Genomic DNA, 14,343 nt, shown 5'->3' on the forward strand with positions numbered 1-14,343 from the left:
TTCCAATGAATGGAGAAAATTTAAAAGAACAGTAATCTGTCGTAAGGGAAGGGAGAATGTGTGATCCTAGCTGCAGAATAATTTTAGTTTCGGTGGTCTTTCCGATGTATGAGTTCGGAAAACCGTCTTTGAGAACACAGACGGAGAGATTAGAGTGGTCGTGGCCGTCAGAGGTGAAATGTACACACATTCTCCCTTCCCTTAACGACAGATTACTGTTCTTTTAAATTTTCTCCATTCATTGGAAGTTTCATTTCACACCTCTCTGCACCCATTCTGACTTCACACCTCTTGATTGGCCTCTCTTTCTGTCCCCTGCTCCCGCCTCTCACTCCTCCTCCCTCTCAACCTTTGTTCTCCCGCTACTTTACCTTTGCCTACTGCCCTGTCTCTCTCACACCTGAAGAAGGCTCCACGGCCGAAACGTTGTGTTCTCTTTCTTCTTTTTTTCAGCATGGAATAAACCTATTACTTGTTCCTTTGCAGCCTACGCATGCTGACGCAGCTACCCACCTGAACTACATTTGGATTAACACTCATATTCCTATAAACAGTACCCTGGGATCTTGAAGACCAGTCAACAGCTACATTTAACGTTCCTTCCAAAAGAAGTCACCTCCTACCACTGTGTGCTCCATCGCCATACTGGGGTACTGGTAGGAAAGTCTGGTCAAGAGGGAAGACCCCAACCCTCACTCTAACCTACTGTACCGATCCCAGTGGGTTGTGGGAGTCCTTAGCTCAATTAGCTACTATCAACAAAAATGGATAGATTGGCCAAGTTGCCTCCTCTCATCTGTAATGCCTGTAACGTTTTTTGGTTTGTACGTCCCACCAACACTATTTAGAGCAGCATCTGGTTTTCATTGGAGTCCCCTGTTTGTTCAGTATAAAGCAGCCCCAACCTTGATAAGGTCAGGCCAATGGGTGGCAGTAACTATTTCATTTCTAGAATTAGTGTAAAATTCTATAGAAGAACAATTAATAATGGTATGTTACTGCGTGACAATTTCTTATCCGTCTTCCCAGATTAAGGGGTGGTGTCAGCACAGACTTGCTCCGAGCTGTTTACCAAACAATCATAGCCGTTTCTCCTGCAGTAACGTTTACATTTTGATATTTTTCCAGAGTGACGAAAAGCCCAAATTTTTGTTGTTGTTCACAATTGAGTTTCTATCCCAAATATAAGCAGGTTTCATAGGAGCTCAAAACTATCTTCTTGATTTATCGATACATTACAGGGGTTTCGCGTTTCCATTCTGTTCAAAAACCTGCACATAATTCAGAAAACATAGTGAGTAACCTTCATACTGTTCATCAGCCACTTGATTTGAAAACTGGCCTAGGACAAATTCATATGGGCTGACAATTGTGTGGAGAAGGGGAAGCAACATCAACTGCATTGTACTTTCACATGAACCTGCACCTCAGAATTCCTCGTAGTTCTTAAATTACGGGCTGAACCACTAAGGGCCAAGTCACCGCATGTCATAGCGTGGGCATTGGTGACTGTTCTTGGCACACTGATGCAGGGCTGCTCTGCAAAGCTCTCAGGGTGTAAACAGTCATCATTCAGCAAATGAAGCAGCAGATACAGATTCCTATACGAGCACACCGTGAACGGATCACTGCCTCTGTCTCGGCAGCAACCAGACGGTCACCCAAGGGTCTCAACCACCGTGCTAGAGTACCTCCATTGCTTCTGTATTTTGCTAAGCCAATTACTGAACTACACTCGCTCTCCGTAAGAAGACATTTCTGCCTCCAGTCCTTTTTTGCGAATCGCTCTGCTTTAGGTGGCTTGTTGCCAAGACATTGAGCAAGCTGAACTCTTGTGCAGTCTCTCCTCAACCCGTTTAATTAACCTGTTGCTTCCCTACAGTTACAGCTCACAAGAGGTTACCAGTGACTAATGTGAAAACCGAATGACTCTGAATCAAACATTTCCAGCCTTTGTGGGCCCCACTGCTTTAACTCCATGAACATTACTCGAACATGAGGAGAGCCAGCAGTCTGAGCCTGTTAGAGGGTTAGCACTAATGTCCAACCCCGACCACAGTTAAACAGCAGATCTACTTGAACAACAGCTGCAATACAAGATTCCGGCAGCTCTCAATCGAGCGATGGAGAAATCAGCTGGACACACTATAGAACACACACGGACAATCCAGAGCTTACCCTAGAAACATGAGGTGCAAGACGGGGACTTCACCTAGGACAGCACGAGTTTGAAGACACATGGAGAACATGCAAACTACACAGAACTCACCTCAGGCTGGAGTCAAACTGATCTAAGAGCAGTGAGGATGCCACATTAACCAGCAATGCTACGCTGCTGCCCCATTTTAAGTGCTCATAAGCGAGCATGACATTAATGAGTACTCAAGGAGACAGACTGCGGGGGCAGCTGCCCACTTTCTTATTCCTTATGCAGCCTCAGCTGTGCATTGTGTTGTTTCGGTTGACCTTTGGATGGAGGTAGCTGGATCTGCCCCGAGCCACTACCATGTGGGGTGGAAAAAAAGCAGAAAATGACTCACTTCAAAGCGTCACTGCCGATAGCTCTGTATTCTTGCAGTGTCACAGTCCTGCATGGTTGTTCTCTCTGCGTGCCAAAGCCTTTGTGACTGTGAATTTCAACAGCAGCTGGAGGTGGAATATTCATGAGGAGGACTTGTCCTTCCTGTCAAGTCAACAGCTTCAAAACCAAATCCTATTCACAGGTCTTTCTATGAGCATCACTATTTAACACCTCAGATTTCAAATGCAGAACAAACACCTTTGAATCCCCCACAAAACAAAACTTTAGGTTAAGGATTGCTAAACCCCTTTTATAAAGGGTTCTTGTTTCCGTTTTTGACGATAGCAGAAAAAATTACTTCAGCACAAAAGTGTTAATGTCACGTGGGGATCTTCACATAAGATCAGAAGATAAGACTGTGGAAAGACCTGTCACACCTTCCTAGCACCTGGTGTGTGGGCGGTGTGGTTCTGACATAACAGCAGGAGACAACATTGACCACCTGCTGCTAACATGTAGCCTAAACCCCAAAGCTATGCAAGACTGGGCCTGGTCAGTGCTAGAATGAGGCACATCCTCCCTCAGTTGCTGCTGTAAGGGGTGTCTGCAGACCAGTAGGTGGTGCTCTTCCCACAGATCCAAACTTTCCAATCCATTGCCACCTGTATAGTGATCAGAAACACTATGCTGTAGGACAGGCACCTCGCCATTCCATTTACTTCTCCCAAGAAATGGAAATTTCTCCACATTTCTTTAACCTCACATACATTTTTCTGCTTGTCGATAACGTTGGATTATTCAATGATTCCTTTGCTTCTGTGTTCTCAAAAGAACCACAAAGTATAGTTTCAGCGAGGCCCATGGTGGTTCAGTTGCTGAAGCTGCACTAAGCGTGTGTAGAGGAGGCACGGTGTCAGTAGTTTTGGCATGCCACCGCCAAACTAGATCTGTGACATCACTCAACAGTCGCCCTGTGATTGGTTGGAAGTAGACACCCACAGGAAGTGCTGTGTATGCGACACTAATGCACCACCAATGGCACAAGCTTCGTGTGTGGGATCTTCAAGGTCATGCAATGGAAAAAATGAATTCAGGCTGGTGGCTCAGACCACAGCAGCCACGTGGGCCAGAAAAATGGGGTTGGAGGGCCGGAACAGACCCACGAGCCAATGTTTGACATCACTGTTGCAGGAGGTGCCACTCTTTGGATGAGACATTAAACCAAAGGTCCCGACTACTGGGTCATTAAGGATCCCATGGTGCTGTTCATAAGAGTTGGAGAGTTAATGCAACCCGAGAGTTAAATTTAGAGACGAGAGCTGGCATCCTGGCTAAATTTCTCTCTCAATTTCCACACTTTGACCTCACTAAAGCTTAATCCAACCAGTGAAGTAAATCCCCACCTTTCCTGCTGATCCGCTGTGCAGTGGGACTGCTGGCCCAGCATGGTTGCAGGCTCAGTTTGTAGTTCAGTGTCCGCTCTTTTTTTCCCAGAGACACCCATAACAAGCCAGGGGAGTGGTCTATGGAGCTCAGCCAACATTCTGACTTCAGTGTTGAGTATTAGGAAGCCATCCTGGTTTACATCCTCAAAGAGCATGCAAACCACCCAGCAGTTACTAGGTTAAAGAACATTTCACACAGATCTTCGCAATCGTAACCGCATGCTCTTCTATCTTACTGCACCACAGGAGGCATGACGTGGGAACAGACACCACATTGTTTCGAGTTTTGAAATCAACAACGAGGCTCCTTGAGGCTGTCTGTTCGGTAAGGGACAGCCACGCCCTTGGGCGAGTGCTACACCGCAGAACCATTCAGGTGTGTGCGTGACAACCAGACCACCACCCCCGCGCCTCAGAAAACACAGGAATCTGAAAGTGATAAAGCCTGTAAGCAGCAGCTAAAAATAGAAAGAACTGCAACCGTTGGTTGGTCTTTGAAAGGAAATTAAGATAAACACAGCATGCCAGCATGCGGCCTGATAATATTAAATCAGCCCCGTTTTGCTGGCAGTACTTTAAGAAAGAAAAGGCCACCCACTATGCTAAAGAAGGATGCCACTGCAGAAACTCTAAAAGAAGCAGCTGCTACAATAGTGCCCAACCTGTGCAGGCTTCAGCTGTGCCCACCGGAAGGAGAGCAAAACGTCTTTCGGTGGTCTTCAGATAGACTGTTTCTATTGAACAGTTAACAGGGATAGAATACTGCAGCTGAAGGATTAACAAAACTCAGTATAGCAGGAGATTGCAGATCCCAGAGCTACTCAGTAAGAGGTATTGAAAGATCTCTCCAACATTTCATAAGGATGTTTACTTGAAATACATGCTGAACTTCACAACATGCTCATTACTTCCCTACATTCTCATTACTTAGGTCATTTAAATATGTTATTTAAAATGACAAAAGTGGGAATAATACACGCATAAACAGTACATCAGCACTGTGCAGAGGAGTTACTGAACCCCACAGGCTAGCTGGCTGAAACAGGGGTGAGTGGAGACTAAAGATCTCTTAATTCTCTGGAGTGCAGATGTCTCGGCAGTGCTGGGAACCTGTCACAGAGAAGAGTAGAGTTCTCTGACCTGGCTTGACATGTTTTCACAATAGCTCCACCCAGTACCACTGGGAATTACTGTGACAGTTTGGAGGGAAGTGTTTTCCAAGGCTCAAGACAAAGTCACAGACGGACAGCCAGCCAGCCAGCACATGAGTCAGACTTTACAAACTCCAGAGCCGAGCTGGTGAAGCAACATCTACAGCACCTGCAGCCCTCATCGACACAATGGATTTCTGCAGTTCAAAGGCAAAAGAGCAGCTCCACGTGAGTGCCGGTCACCTGTTCTTTCATCACACTCATCTGCCAGACTAACACTGCACAGATGTCAAGTTCACCTGTAGCCTGGCTAGGGGTTTCATAACACTGCAGTTTACAGAGCCAAAGCCAGGTTTTACTCATCTGACCTCTACGCTCAAGCTAAAAAACCCAGCTGGAGCTGCACCTGAGTGGCAGACGAAGAGTGTCCCCCTCTTGTATGTCAAGAGCATTTGGTTTCTTTATGGCAAAACGTACCACATAAATGCGAGGAATAAGTCTTTAAAAAAAGTAACCTTCACTCCAGAAAGCAACAGCTGTTATCCAAGACTGTAAGATAAATAATGGAAATTGCTGGGGGGAGTCCAGACCTCATGCTGCACCACAAACTTGCTGCACAAAATGTCTGACCCCGGAGGTCTCTCGTGAAGGCTGCTGGACACATAAGGAAGAGAACTGTGCCGATCACCGATGTGCTCAGATATGAAGCCATGGGAATGTTTCCGGGGGGAGGAATGTAGGAGCACAGGCCTGAAGAACTGAGCCCTCTGAGCACAGCTGTGAAAAGCTGAAGATTTCAAGGCAAAAAGGATTCAAGGTTTCAAGGTAAAAGTAATTGCCCTTCACTGTATTGCAGAACATGACTCCTGAAATGTAATTGATTGTAGATGATGCAACGAACATACTTTGAAATAGGATATGAATTTTGAGTGCTGAAGGATAATTAGCATAATTTAGTGCATATTAAAATGTAATAGTCATGAGTGAGATGAATATATATACAAAAAAGTACACTTCGCTATAATATTCCTAAACCCAGAGTGCTTTAGGATACAGTGCTTCTTTATAAAAGCCGCCTCAGCACAGATGAGTAGATCTACACCCCAACATGAGAAACCAGCCCACTGGGCAGCCAGTCCTCTCCCCTATCAGGAATGGTGACCCACTCACAAAAGCATATGTGTAGAGTGCCAGTAAAATGAGGAACTGGAAGACAAAGGTAACAATTCCAAGGAAACAGAGGTAGTGCTATTTGGTTTGTGCATTCACAGCTGATTTTGTGATAATTCTTATCATGCTGGGATATGTGTGGGAGTTTCAATGGCCCAGATCCTAAGATACAATTAACACAAGAAGCCTTTCTGACAGCTGTGCTATATTCACCTAGGATACTTCCCCAGCTGGATGAGACCTACTGGAGCCCCTGCTTGGCATCAGTCTCCATCATCGAGCTTCAGTTTCAAACCTGCAGCTGGTCCAGATTTCAGCAGCTCTGCTGCTCGCCAGGATTAATGCTGGATAACCATGCCCGTATTTCAAAACATGCATTAGCTCCCCGTTCCTTAACATGGTAACTTTAATACACTAAGTCTTGACATGTGCCTATACATCTGTCGTACTGGGCGCAGTGTATACTCCTGTAGCTTGCAGACTGCAGACTCTGGTCAGGACAAACAGCACTCCTCTTATTAGGCTCCCTTTCATTTTCCAACAATTCTAATAAATCTTCAAGTGAAATTTCACATTTAAACTTAAAACATATCCAGGTTGACTTATGGATTCCTTCTAAGCATTTCGAGATGAGCTCCTGACTTGAAAGTACTCCACATGACAGGAAACACAAAGCACAAAACACAGGCAACACAAACACTCCAGGGAAACCTTGGCCTTGCACGCCAAGGTGAAGAGACGATGCACAAGCACCAGGCTCGCTGGCTCCCTGTGCAAGAGGGCTGTGTGAAAACTGGACAGCTCCTCTGGGTTCAGGAGTGCTCGCTGTAGGAGACACAGATGGGCCTCACTGTCACAGCTATTGGGAAATGTAGTGCAGCTAATATCTCCGAAGTGATTATTTTTCAGTCTGTTCCACAATGTTGCTTACTGCCTGGATAAAATGATACAGCATACCGAGGGAGCCTGGTTTTCACTGTCTATGGAAAATCCTAAAGTAGATGAACTGTGTGTTTTTGTCGAATCTCAGCACAGGGTCAACAATCCAAAATGTGACGTCTGTAACGTCTCACTCTTAACTCAGACCTCCAACGATTCAATCCTTTGAAAAGGTGTTTGTTCCTATACCTCCAGAGGAGAGGTCCAAATTTTAGGCTCCTGAATTTCACAATAATTTTCTTCTAAATCCTGGAACACCCCAATTTTCAATCTAAACCAAAATCAGATTTCAAATCATGTTTGATGTGAATATCACAATCATAGTAAACAGAAGAGGTTGTGAAGACATGACAGAATGGAGCTGGGATTCCAAAAAAGGAATACATAATGTTGATTCTCATCGGCTCTTCTAATTCTGCAGACCAATGCCTACCAATTTTTTAAACAAAAACCGTACAGAAGGTTGAGGCTCGTAATCTCGCCACTTCTTCCACAATGAATATGGCTTTCATTTCAGATTGGCTCACAACAGGAGGGATCTTTAAACCATACCTGCACATTCCATGTCATCAGATCACTGACTACTCAACATGAAGATATGTAGCAAAGAGTGGGAGGTTTAAGACAATGGATTCTGTCTGGATGAATTTACTCTGTGAATTGACTCTACTCTTGCCCCCTGGCCACAAACAAACTGAAGCAGCCTTTCATTTACGTTGTGTTTTGTGTCTTGCGAGCTTGGGTCTGATCCAGATTCTGACATCAAGCAGGGGAAAGAGCAGGTCAAGTCACGCTCGCAGGATTTCAAAGAGGGGTAGAGTTGGGGCATGGTTTTAGAAAATGCACAGCAGCTATGACCCCCAGCCTGAGGCCGTGCAGGCGTTCAGGCAGAGCACCGGTCTAAATGAGAAAGGCAGCAGTGAAGCATAGTGGTCAGGGCTCCAGCCTTAGAACAGTAAGTTTGCAGGTTCAAATCCTGGTGGAGCATTGCAATTGTACCCATAATTGCCTCCATAAAACAAGTAGCCTGTCTACCTTCTTTAAGATCTCCAGCTGTATAAAAAAGTACAAAGGTAAGCTTGCAACCGGATTTATTAAAAATAAAAAGTATTGCTCTGCCTAAATCGCTTTCTGTGGAGGAAGGCATGGAGTACAGCTCAGCAGAACCTTGCAGTCAACGTACAATTCAGTAACTTGCCCTGTTGGCTCTTTCCTTTCCATGATATAGGTCAGAAGGCTGTCCACACAGGCATAATAGTGCAGACACCACAGAGAAAATAAGAATAAACTTTATATTATATAGCACCTTTAAAGGTGGCTTCTCAAAGCGCTTTATAGGCTGACAACAACAATAAATAAGAATACACAAGATAAAACACAATTACAATATATAGAGGAGACTGTGGATGGTGGTACTAAGAAAAGCAGAGGGGTGAAGAATGGAACCAGTTAAGTAAAGGCTTTTCTGAAGAAGAGGGTTTTGGGTCTGGATTTGAAGGAGTTCAGAGAAGGTGACTCTCTGATATCCTTGGGGAGAGAGTTCCAGAGCTTGGGGGCATAGCAAGAGAAGGCCCTGTCACCCATACAATGTAGACCGGCTTGGGCCACAGTAAGGTGAAAGAAGAAAAATCCACATTCGGAGGAAGGAGGAGGAAGAAGAAAGCTAAGACAAGGGCCTGCTCATCAATGCATTGCAACAAGGGAGGTGACAGGCTGTTCCAGTCCTGTGCTCCATCAGAAGAAGGGATATGGCTCAGAAGTGGATACTGGGGCTCTTCCCCGCCAGCCGCACAGGAGAACTGAAGCACCACCTGACTTCCATGAGCAGTCAGGAAAGTGCAGGGAATTTTAGTGCATCTTTTGAGATGGGGGGTTGAAAAAGAGTTGAAAACTGAAGGGGTCAGCAGCCCCAGAACAATGGAAGCTTAATCCAATGAAGATATTTCTATTTTCTGGAGACGATTTCAGAATTCCCAGAAAGCTTTACGACTGTCAAGATCAGGAGAATATAAGAACGGTTACAGATTAGAGAAGGATATTTCACCTATCCCTCAAATATGCTAGTTAGTTAGCTAACTGATCCAAGCTCATCCAGCTGTTACTGAAAGAAGCCACAGTATCTTCAACAACATGGCTGCTCAGCTTGTTCCAACTCCCAAAACACTTTGGGTTCGGTTTGGGGTATTAAATGCACTTCCATGTATTTTCCACGTGTGCCTCTTGTGATTGGTGCCTCCCTGTTCATTTTGAAGAAGTCCTCCGAGTTGACGGTCAAGGCCTTTGAGAATTCTGACTAAGGGGTCGGATTCCCTCAACCTTCTCAGTGCAACACGAAAACGTTTCTGTTCATTCAGCCGGTCAGTGTGGGACAATCTCTTAAAACACAGAAGGTATCTGGTTGCTCTTCCCTGGGTAGATTTCAGAGCAGTCATTTTTCTATAGTGTTCAAACCATCATTCACTGACAGCCATGCTCACAATGATGATAAGAGGCAATCATTACACTCCGCCCAGCGCCGGCTCCTGCTGCACTGCCAACAGGCTGCCCACTTCTAAAGGAACTGAAGGCCGAGTCCTCAAGCCAGACTCGGGGGTGATCTGGAGCTGTGAGGGTTCAGCCGGCCCTCATTTAACAGAGTAACAAGACTTTCCTTCCCCCGCAAGCAAAGGCTGATGGGACATTAGAAAAACACATTCAAGAAATCAGTTTCCAAACAATAAGTCAGTGTTGGTCAAAGAGAAAAATATCCTCCTAAACACAATTCATTCCAACAGATCAAACTGATTAATCCCTTTTAGCCAAGCGATATTCTTTTAAACTGTCTCTTAGGCAGATGTGATCCCAACTGCGGCCTGGTCATACCTGCTTAGCTAGCTTACCCATCGAATGCCCACCACACTTTTACTTTGGCCCCCTGTAGAACTTCACTCCTGTTCCACGAGCAACGCCGGCCCTGGCACAGTCACGTTCCTCTGCAGCTGCCAGAGGCCGAGAGATCAAGGACGAGAAAGCGCCAGTAACCTCTGCAGCCCACTTTGGCAGACCGAGGGAGTGCACTGCTGGAGTCAGGCTGGAGAGCACTGAGGTCTGCTCAGCCTGGGGGCCCTGCGCTTGCAGTGTTCTTTAGTCAGCCTTTAGTCAGTCTTCTGGCTCCTATATTAAAACCTAAAGGCATTGGTCAGAAAAAAAGCAATGAAATAAACGGCTAAAAACAGGCCTCAATAATAAGGGCCTGAGATGAGACTAAAATAACACGCAGCGTAACTCCTCAGGAAGTTTCAAAATGAGCCAAAAACCCTCCTGTGCAACAGTGTTACCCTCCAATCTATACACAGTGCAGCAATGCAGGGACGTTAATTTACAAGGGTGCCTGTTTAAACTCGGTAGTACTCTTGCAGATGCGCTGTGCAGCCTGAGACGCTGGAAGACAGAGGGTCTTTTGAGGCGGAAAGGGTTTTAAAAATGAACTACAAACAAGCTGACAGGCTTTGTTGAAAAGACAACTGATCATTTGGGTGGATGAAAGGCTCTCGCTAGCAAACTTCGCTAAGCATTTTCGCACAGTGTTCAGCGATACCAAAAGACCTGTTACAGATGAAGTGGTGCGTGTCGCTGCAAAGGCCTTACGGGGGCTGTCTTTAGAGAAGATCATTTACAGGCAAGCGCGCTGTACCTTTGATTGTATGCTCTTAAACCTCTGTGAATTAGGGTTGCCGGGACAGGCTCAGTGCAGGGCAACTCGGCTCCAGCGCTCAGTGTCTTCTAAGTGTCCTCCCATCCGAGGTCTTAGCTAACTATATGAACTCATTGTTTGCTTGGCTTGAGCCAAATGAACCCTTTTTCTTCCCCAGGGCCTGGAGCAGCCACAGCTGAAAGAGATCTGCGACTCCTGCGGAACCGCAGCCAGGCCCGAAGGCTGCCATGCTAAACTTTCTCCCGGCCTGCATGTACAGTACACCATCTTCTAACACCGCGGGCGCAGGGAAACTGAGAGGAGAGCTCACTTCAGGAGACGGCACACACAAGACAACACCCCACCATTCTAATCACAAGGCAAACCCCGAGGCAGGTCCAAGCCCGTCTTACAACTCCTGCAGCCTGCTGGCCTAAAAAAACCAAAGTTTCTCAGTGAAAGCGGATACAGAAACAGTTACTGCCACTCTGTGTTCACAACAAGATGCAAGCTGAACAATTTTAGAACTGCATGGGACAGGAACCCTAGGACCCCACTATAAGATAACATTAAACAATGGCTTATTCCACTGCCCTGTAAAAAACTATAACACAGTTTTCTTATCAAAACACTGGAAAGAACTTGAACTCCACTCTCCTGTTTCTGAAAGAAAAAAAATCACTAGTCATAACCATGTAAAGACTATTGTAGAAGAGTTGTATAGGTAATAGGTCTGAGATATAAATAATCAGAAAACGTGTGTGTGATAAAGTGTTTCTTCTTTCTACTTTTCAGTGTGGAAATAACTTCTACTTGTTCCTTTGCAGCCAATGTACACTGGCACAGCTCCCCACTGAAACCCATTAAAATCCGACTATCCCTCGAATCAAACCGGCAACAATGACAAAGTGATCTTTTTCTGTGCAGGTAAAGAGCTGTAAAACGAGTCTTCTAGGAAAACCTGCCAGGACAAGGCGGAGACCTGGGTCTTTGAGCTCAGTGCTCCCTGCCTCGAGAGCAATCAAGAAATTAAACGTACTATCAGGCAGTGTAGCTGCAAGGTAAGGCCAAAACTGTTTTAAAAAAAATGATACCAGCCACACCCAATGAAATTCACTAAAAATAACACTGATCTTTACATGAGTGAAAGTTATACCGCACAACTCAGGCAAAGCAGGCTTTGAAGCACTCGTGCATGAAGTTGAAACGGTCCTGGTTTCAGTTTCACCAGGAGCAGAAAGAGAAGAAGCCTCTTACAACCAGGGAATGAGGTTACCAGCTTGAGAACACCTCTGACTGACACCTCCTTCACACCACAGCTGCCCCCTTTGACCCAAAGTGAAAGTGTTCAAAAGCCGGTCCTCCTGACTTCACACCTGAATGGCATTAAGACCGAAAAAAACCTTTGCTAAACTTGAAATGCCCACACATATTCTCAAGATAACTGCACATCAGACATGTGTTTTTTCAAAAAGTATTGCCTATTCTTGCATTGTTTTCCTGGGTGTCCCAGGAAATACTGCCCTGTTCCAAAACTAAAGATCTGACAGCATCTGACAGCACAAAGATTTTCTTGGGAGATTAAACAGGGATCAACTTGACGAAGCACCACCGAAGAGCAGCAGCAGAGGATGTTGCTTTCACAGTTTACACTTAATGACTTTTCACAAACAAGCCATTACCTCCCAGTGACCTCTACAGCAGGAGCACTCACTACTGCCACAGAGAGCAGCGATGCTCCAACTAAAGGAAAAGAGACGATATCCCTGGTCACCATACACACAGGAGCTCAGCTGCCTAACAGCATGCCTGCTGGAGATTTCAAAAGTGTCATGAGAGACAAAAGTACCCAGACCTAATCCAGGAGGTACAAAGATCCCAGCCCTGCAGGGCTAGAAAGTTTCTGGCTTTCCTTTTACCCGAACAAGTAATTATGAATACTTAATACTTTAACTCATTAGGAGGAAAAGTTGAAACCTTTTCTTGTTCTTTTTTAGATTTAGGGTGACCTATAAAATCTGTTGGACCTTGAAGACACCAGAGTTGGGCTCCCCTGTCATAAACGACAGCAGGTCCAGTCTCACTCTCCTTCTGTCTCGGTCCAGACGTTCATTCTTGTTAACTGGAATTGCAGTCAAGTACACAGCGTTTCTCTACACTCTACACCCAAATTACCAGCGCAGCCACGACTAAGGACTGAAGACCCCGAAATACGGTGACGGTGATGTTACCGCAGGTCCTCCCGATTTAACTGTCGTGACTGTTAACATTATTAGTATCATTAGACGCTGGGCTCGGGGTGAAATGAGTCTGGAGATCTCCAACATCACAAAGACGGCGGATGGGCAGCTAGACTAAGGACTGCGCCTTGCTTTAAATCCCTTGGCGCACCCAAACTGTTAGCTATGCATCATCAAATGAAGATGTTTGCTGAGGAGGGCGGTAGGTCTACCTCGCAAGCTGTCAGGGCAGTGCGATTAATCAAGGAGTCGCCATCAGTCAAGAGAACGTCGCCAGTATTTTGTTATTTTAGGATGCCGTGTGCTATACATCCAGGTCCGTGCGAACTGCGATTATCACCAGGTCGCCTCTGCGCAAAGGCTTCTTTCCATAATCCGGAGACTCGCATCATCCCGTTACTCAACTGCAGCGTCATGCTGTACGGACCTCGGACAAGTGTCCAGGGTTAGAAAAGCAACGTGCAAGGACGGCGAATCGCCGGCGCCCATCGCCCCCACCCCCACAGGTCTGGCGGGCGCAGTGTGCAGCCTCTCCCGGCCACACACACACACACCCGCTCCCGCACTCCGCCGCTGAGGAAACCGCCGATTCACGGCAACGGGGCACGCTGGAGAGCCCATCCATAATTCATTATAAACAACAATGACAACTCGAGCGTAATAACTGGCTTGAGACGGGGAGCGGAGGAAAAAAAAATCCGAGGCACGAAGCATCCACGATTTGCACCACGTAAATGGAGCATGATAATTAATCTACTTTCCACTTTGATTAAAAGAACACGCACGAATCCCAACTTTTCCACGTCGAGCCTGCAGAAATTGCACTCCCACCCTCCTTGTCTGGAGGTAACTATGTAGGCTTATCCGTGATTTGCAGCGGTTTGGAGGCACGGAGCGGCAGTGATTTCCTGCCAGGGTGACCCTCCAGTTCACTCCTGCTCCTGCTCCTCTTTCCCGCAGTTCCCAGCTCACGATCCCGTCTTCCCGACGCCCGGCCGGAGCACCGCTGCAAGATCAGGGCAAGACAAAACACGGACCTTCTTACCTCATCGTTGGGGATCCATCGCGAATTACAGCTTTAATAACAGTCAATTCAGAATATTTAAAACCACCAGACCCCCCTCCTGCTCGTTGCCAGTATTTTCCTTGCTTCCAGACTCCCGTTTTTTTTCTTTGAGCCGCCGTACTGCTGCGCAACCTACCC

At 46.1% G+C, this 14,343-nt stretch overlaps 1 protein-coding gene across 5 annotated transcripts in view; it reads right to left on the bottom strand.

Annotated features, from left to right (window-relative positions):
- The window catches only part of itsn1 (intersectin 1 (SH3 domain protein)), a 92,796-nt gene extending 78,484 nt beyond the window's left edge, over positions 1-14,312 (bottom strand). For 3 of the 5 annotated variants that reach the window (XM_015363745.2, XM_069178735.1, XM_069178734.1), the window contains exon 1: positions 14,185-14,312. The gene's annotated coding sequence lies outside the window, so the exon portion shown is untranslated. Of the gene's footprint in view, positions 1-13,351; positions 13,640-14,184 lie in introns of those variants that run through there. The other 2 variants (XM_015363748.2, XM_069178733.1) reach the window with 2 other exon arrangements.
- Between the last annotated feature and the right edge of the window lie 31 nt (positions 14,313-14,343).

The sequence above is a fragment of the Lepisosteus oculatus genome, chromosome 15 (assembly GCF_040954835.1).
Source record: "Lepisosteus oculatus isolate fLepOcu1 chromosome 15, fLepOcu1.hap2, whole genome shotgun sequence".
NCBI lineage: Eukaryota > Metazoa > Chordata > Actinopteri > Semionotiformes > Lepisosteidae > Lepisosteus > Lepisosteus oculatus.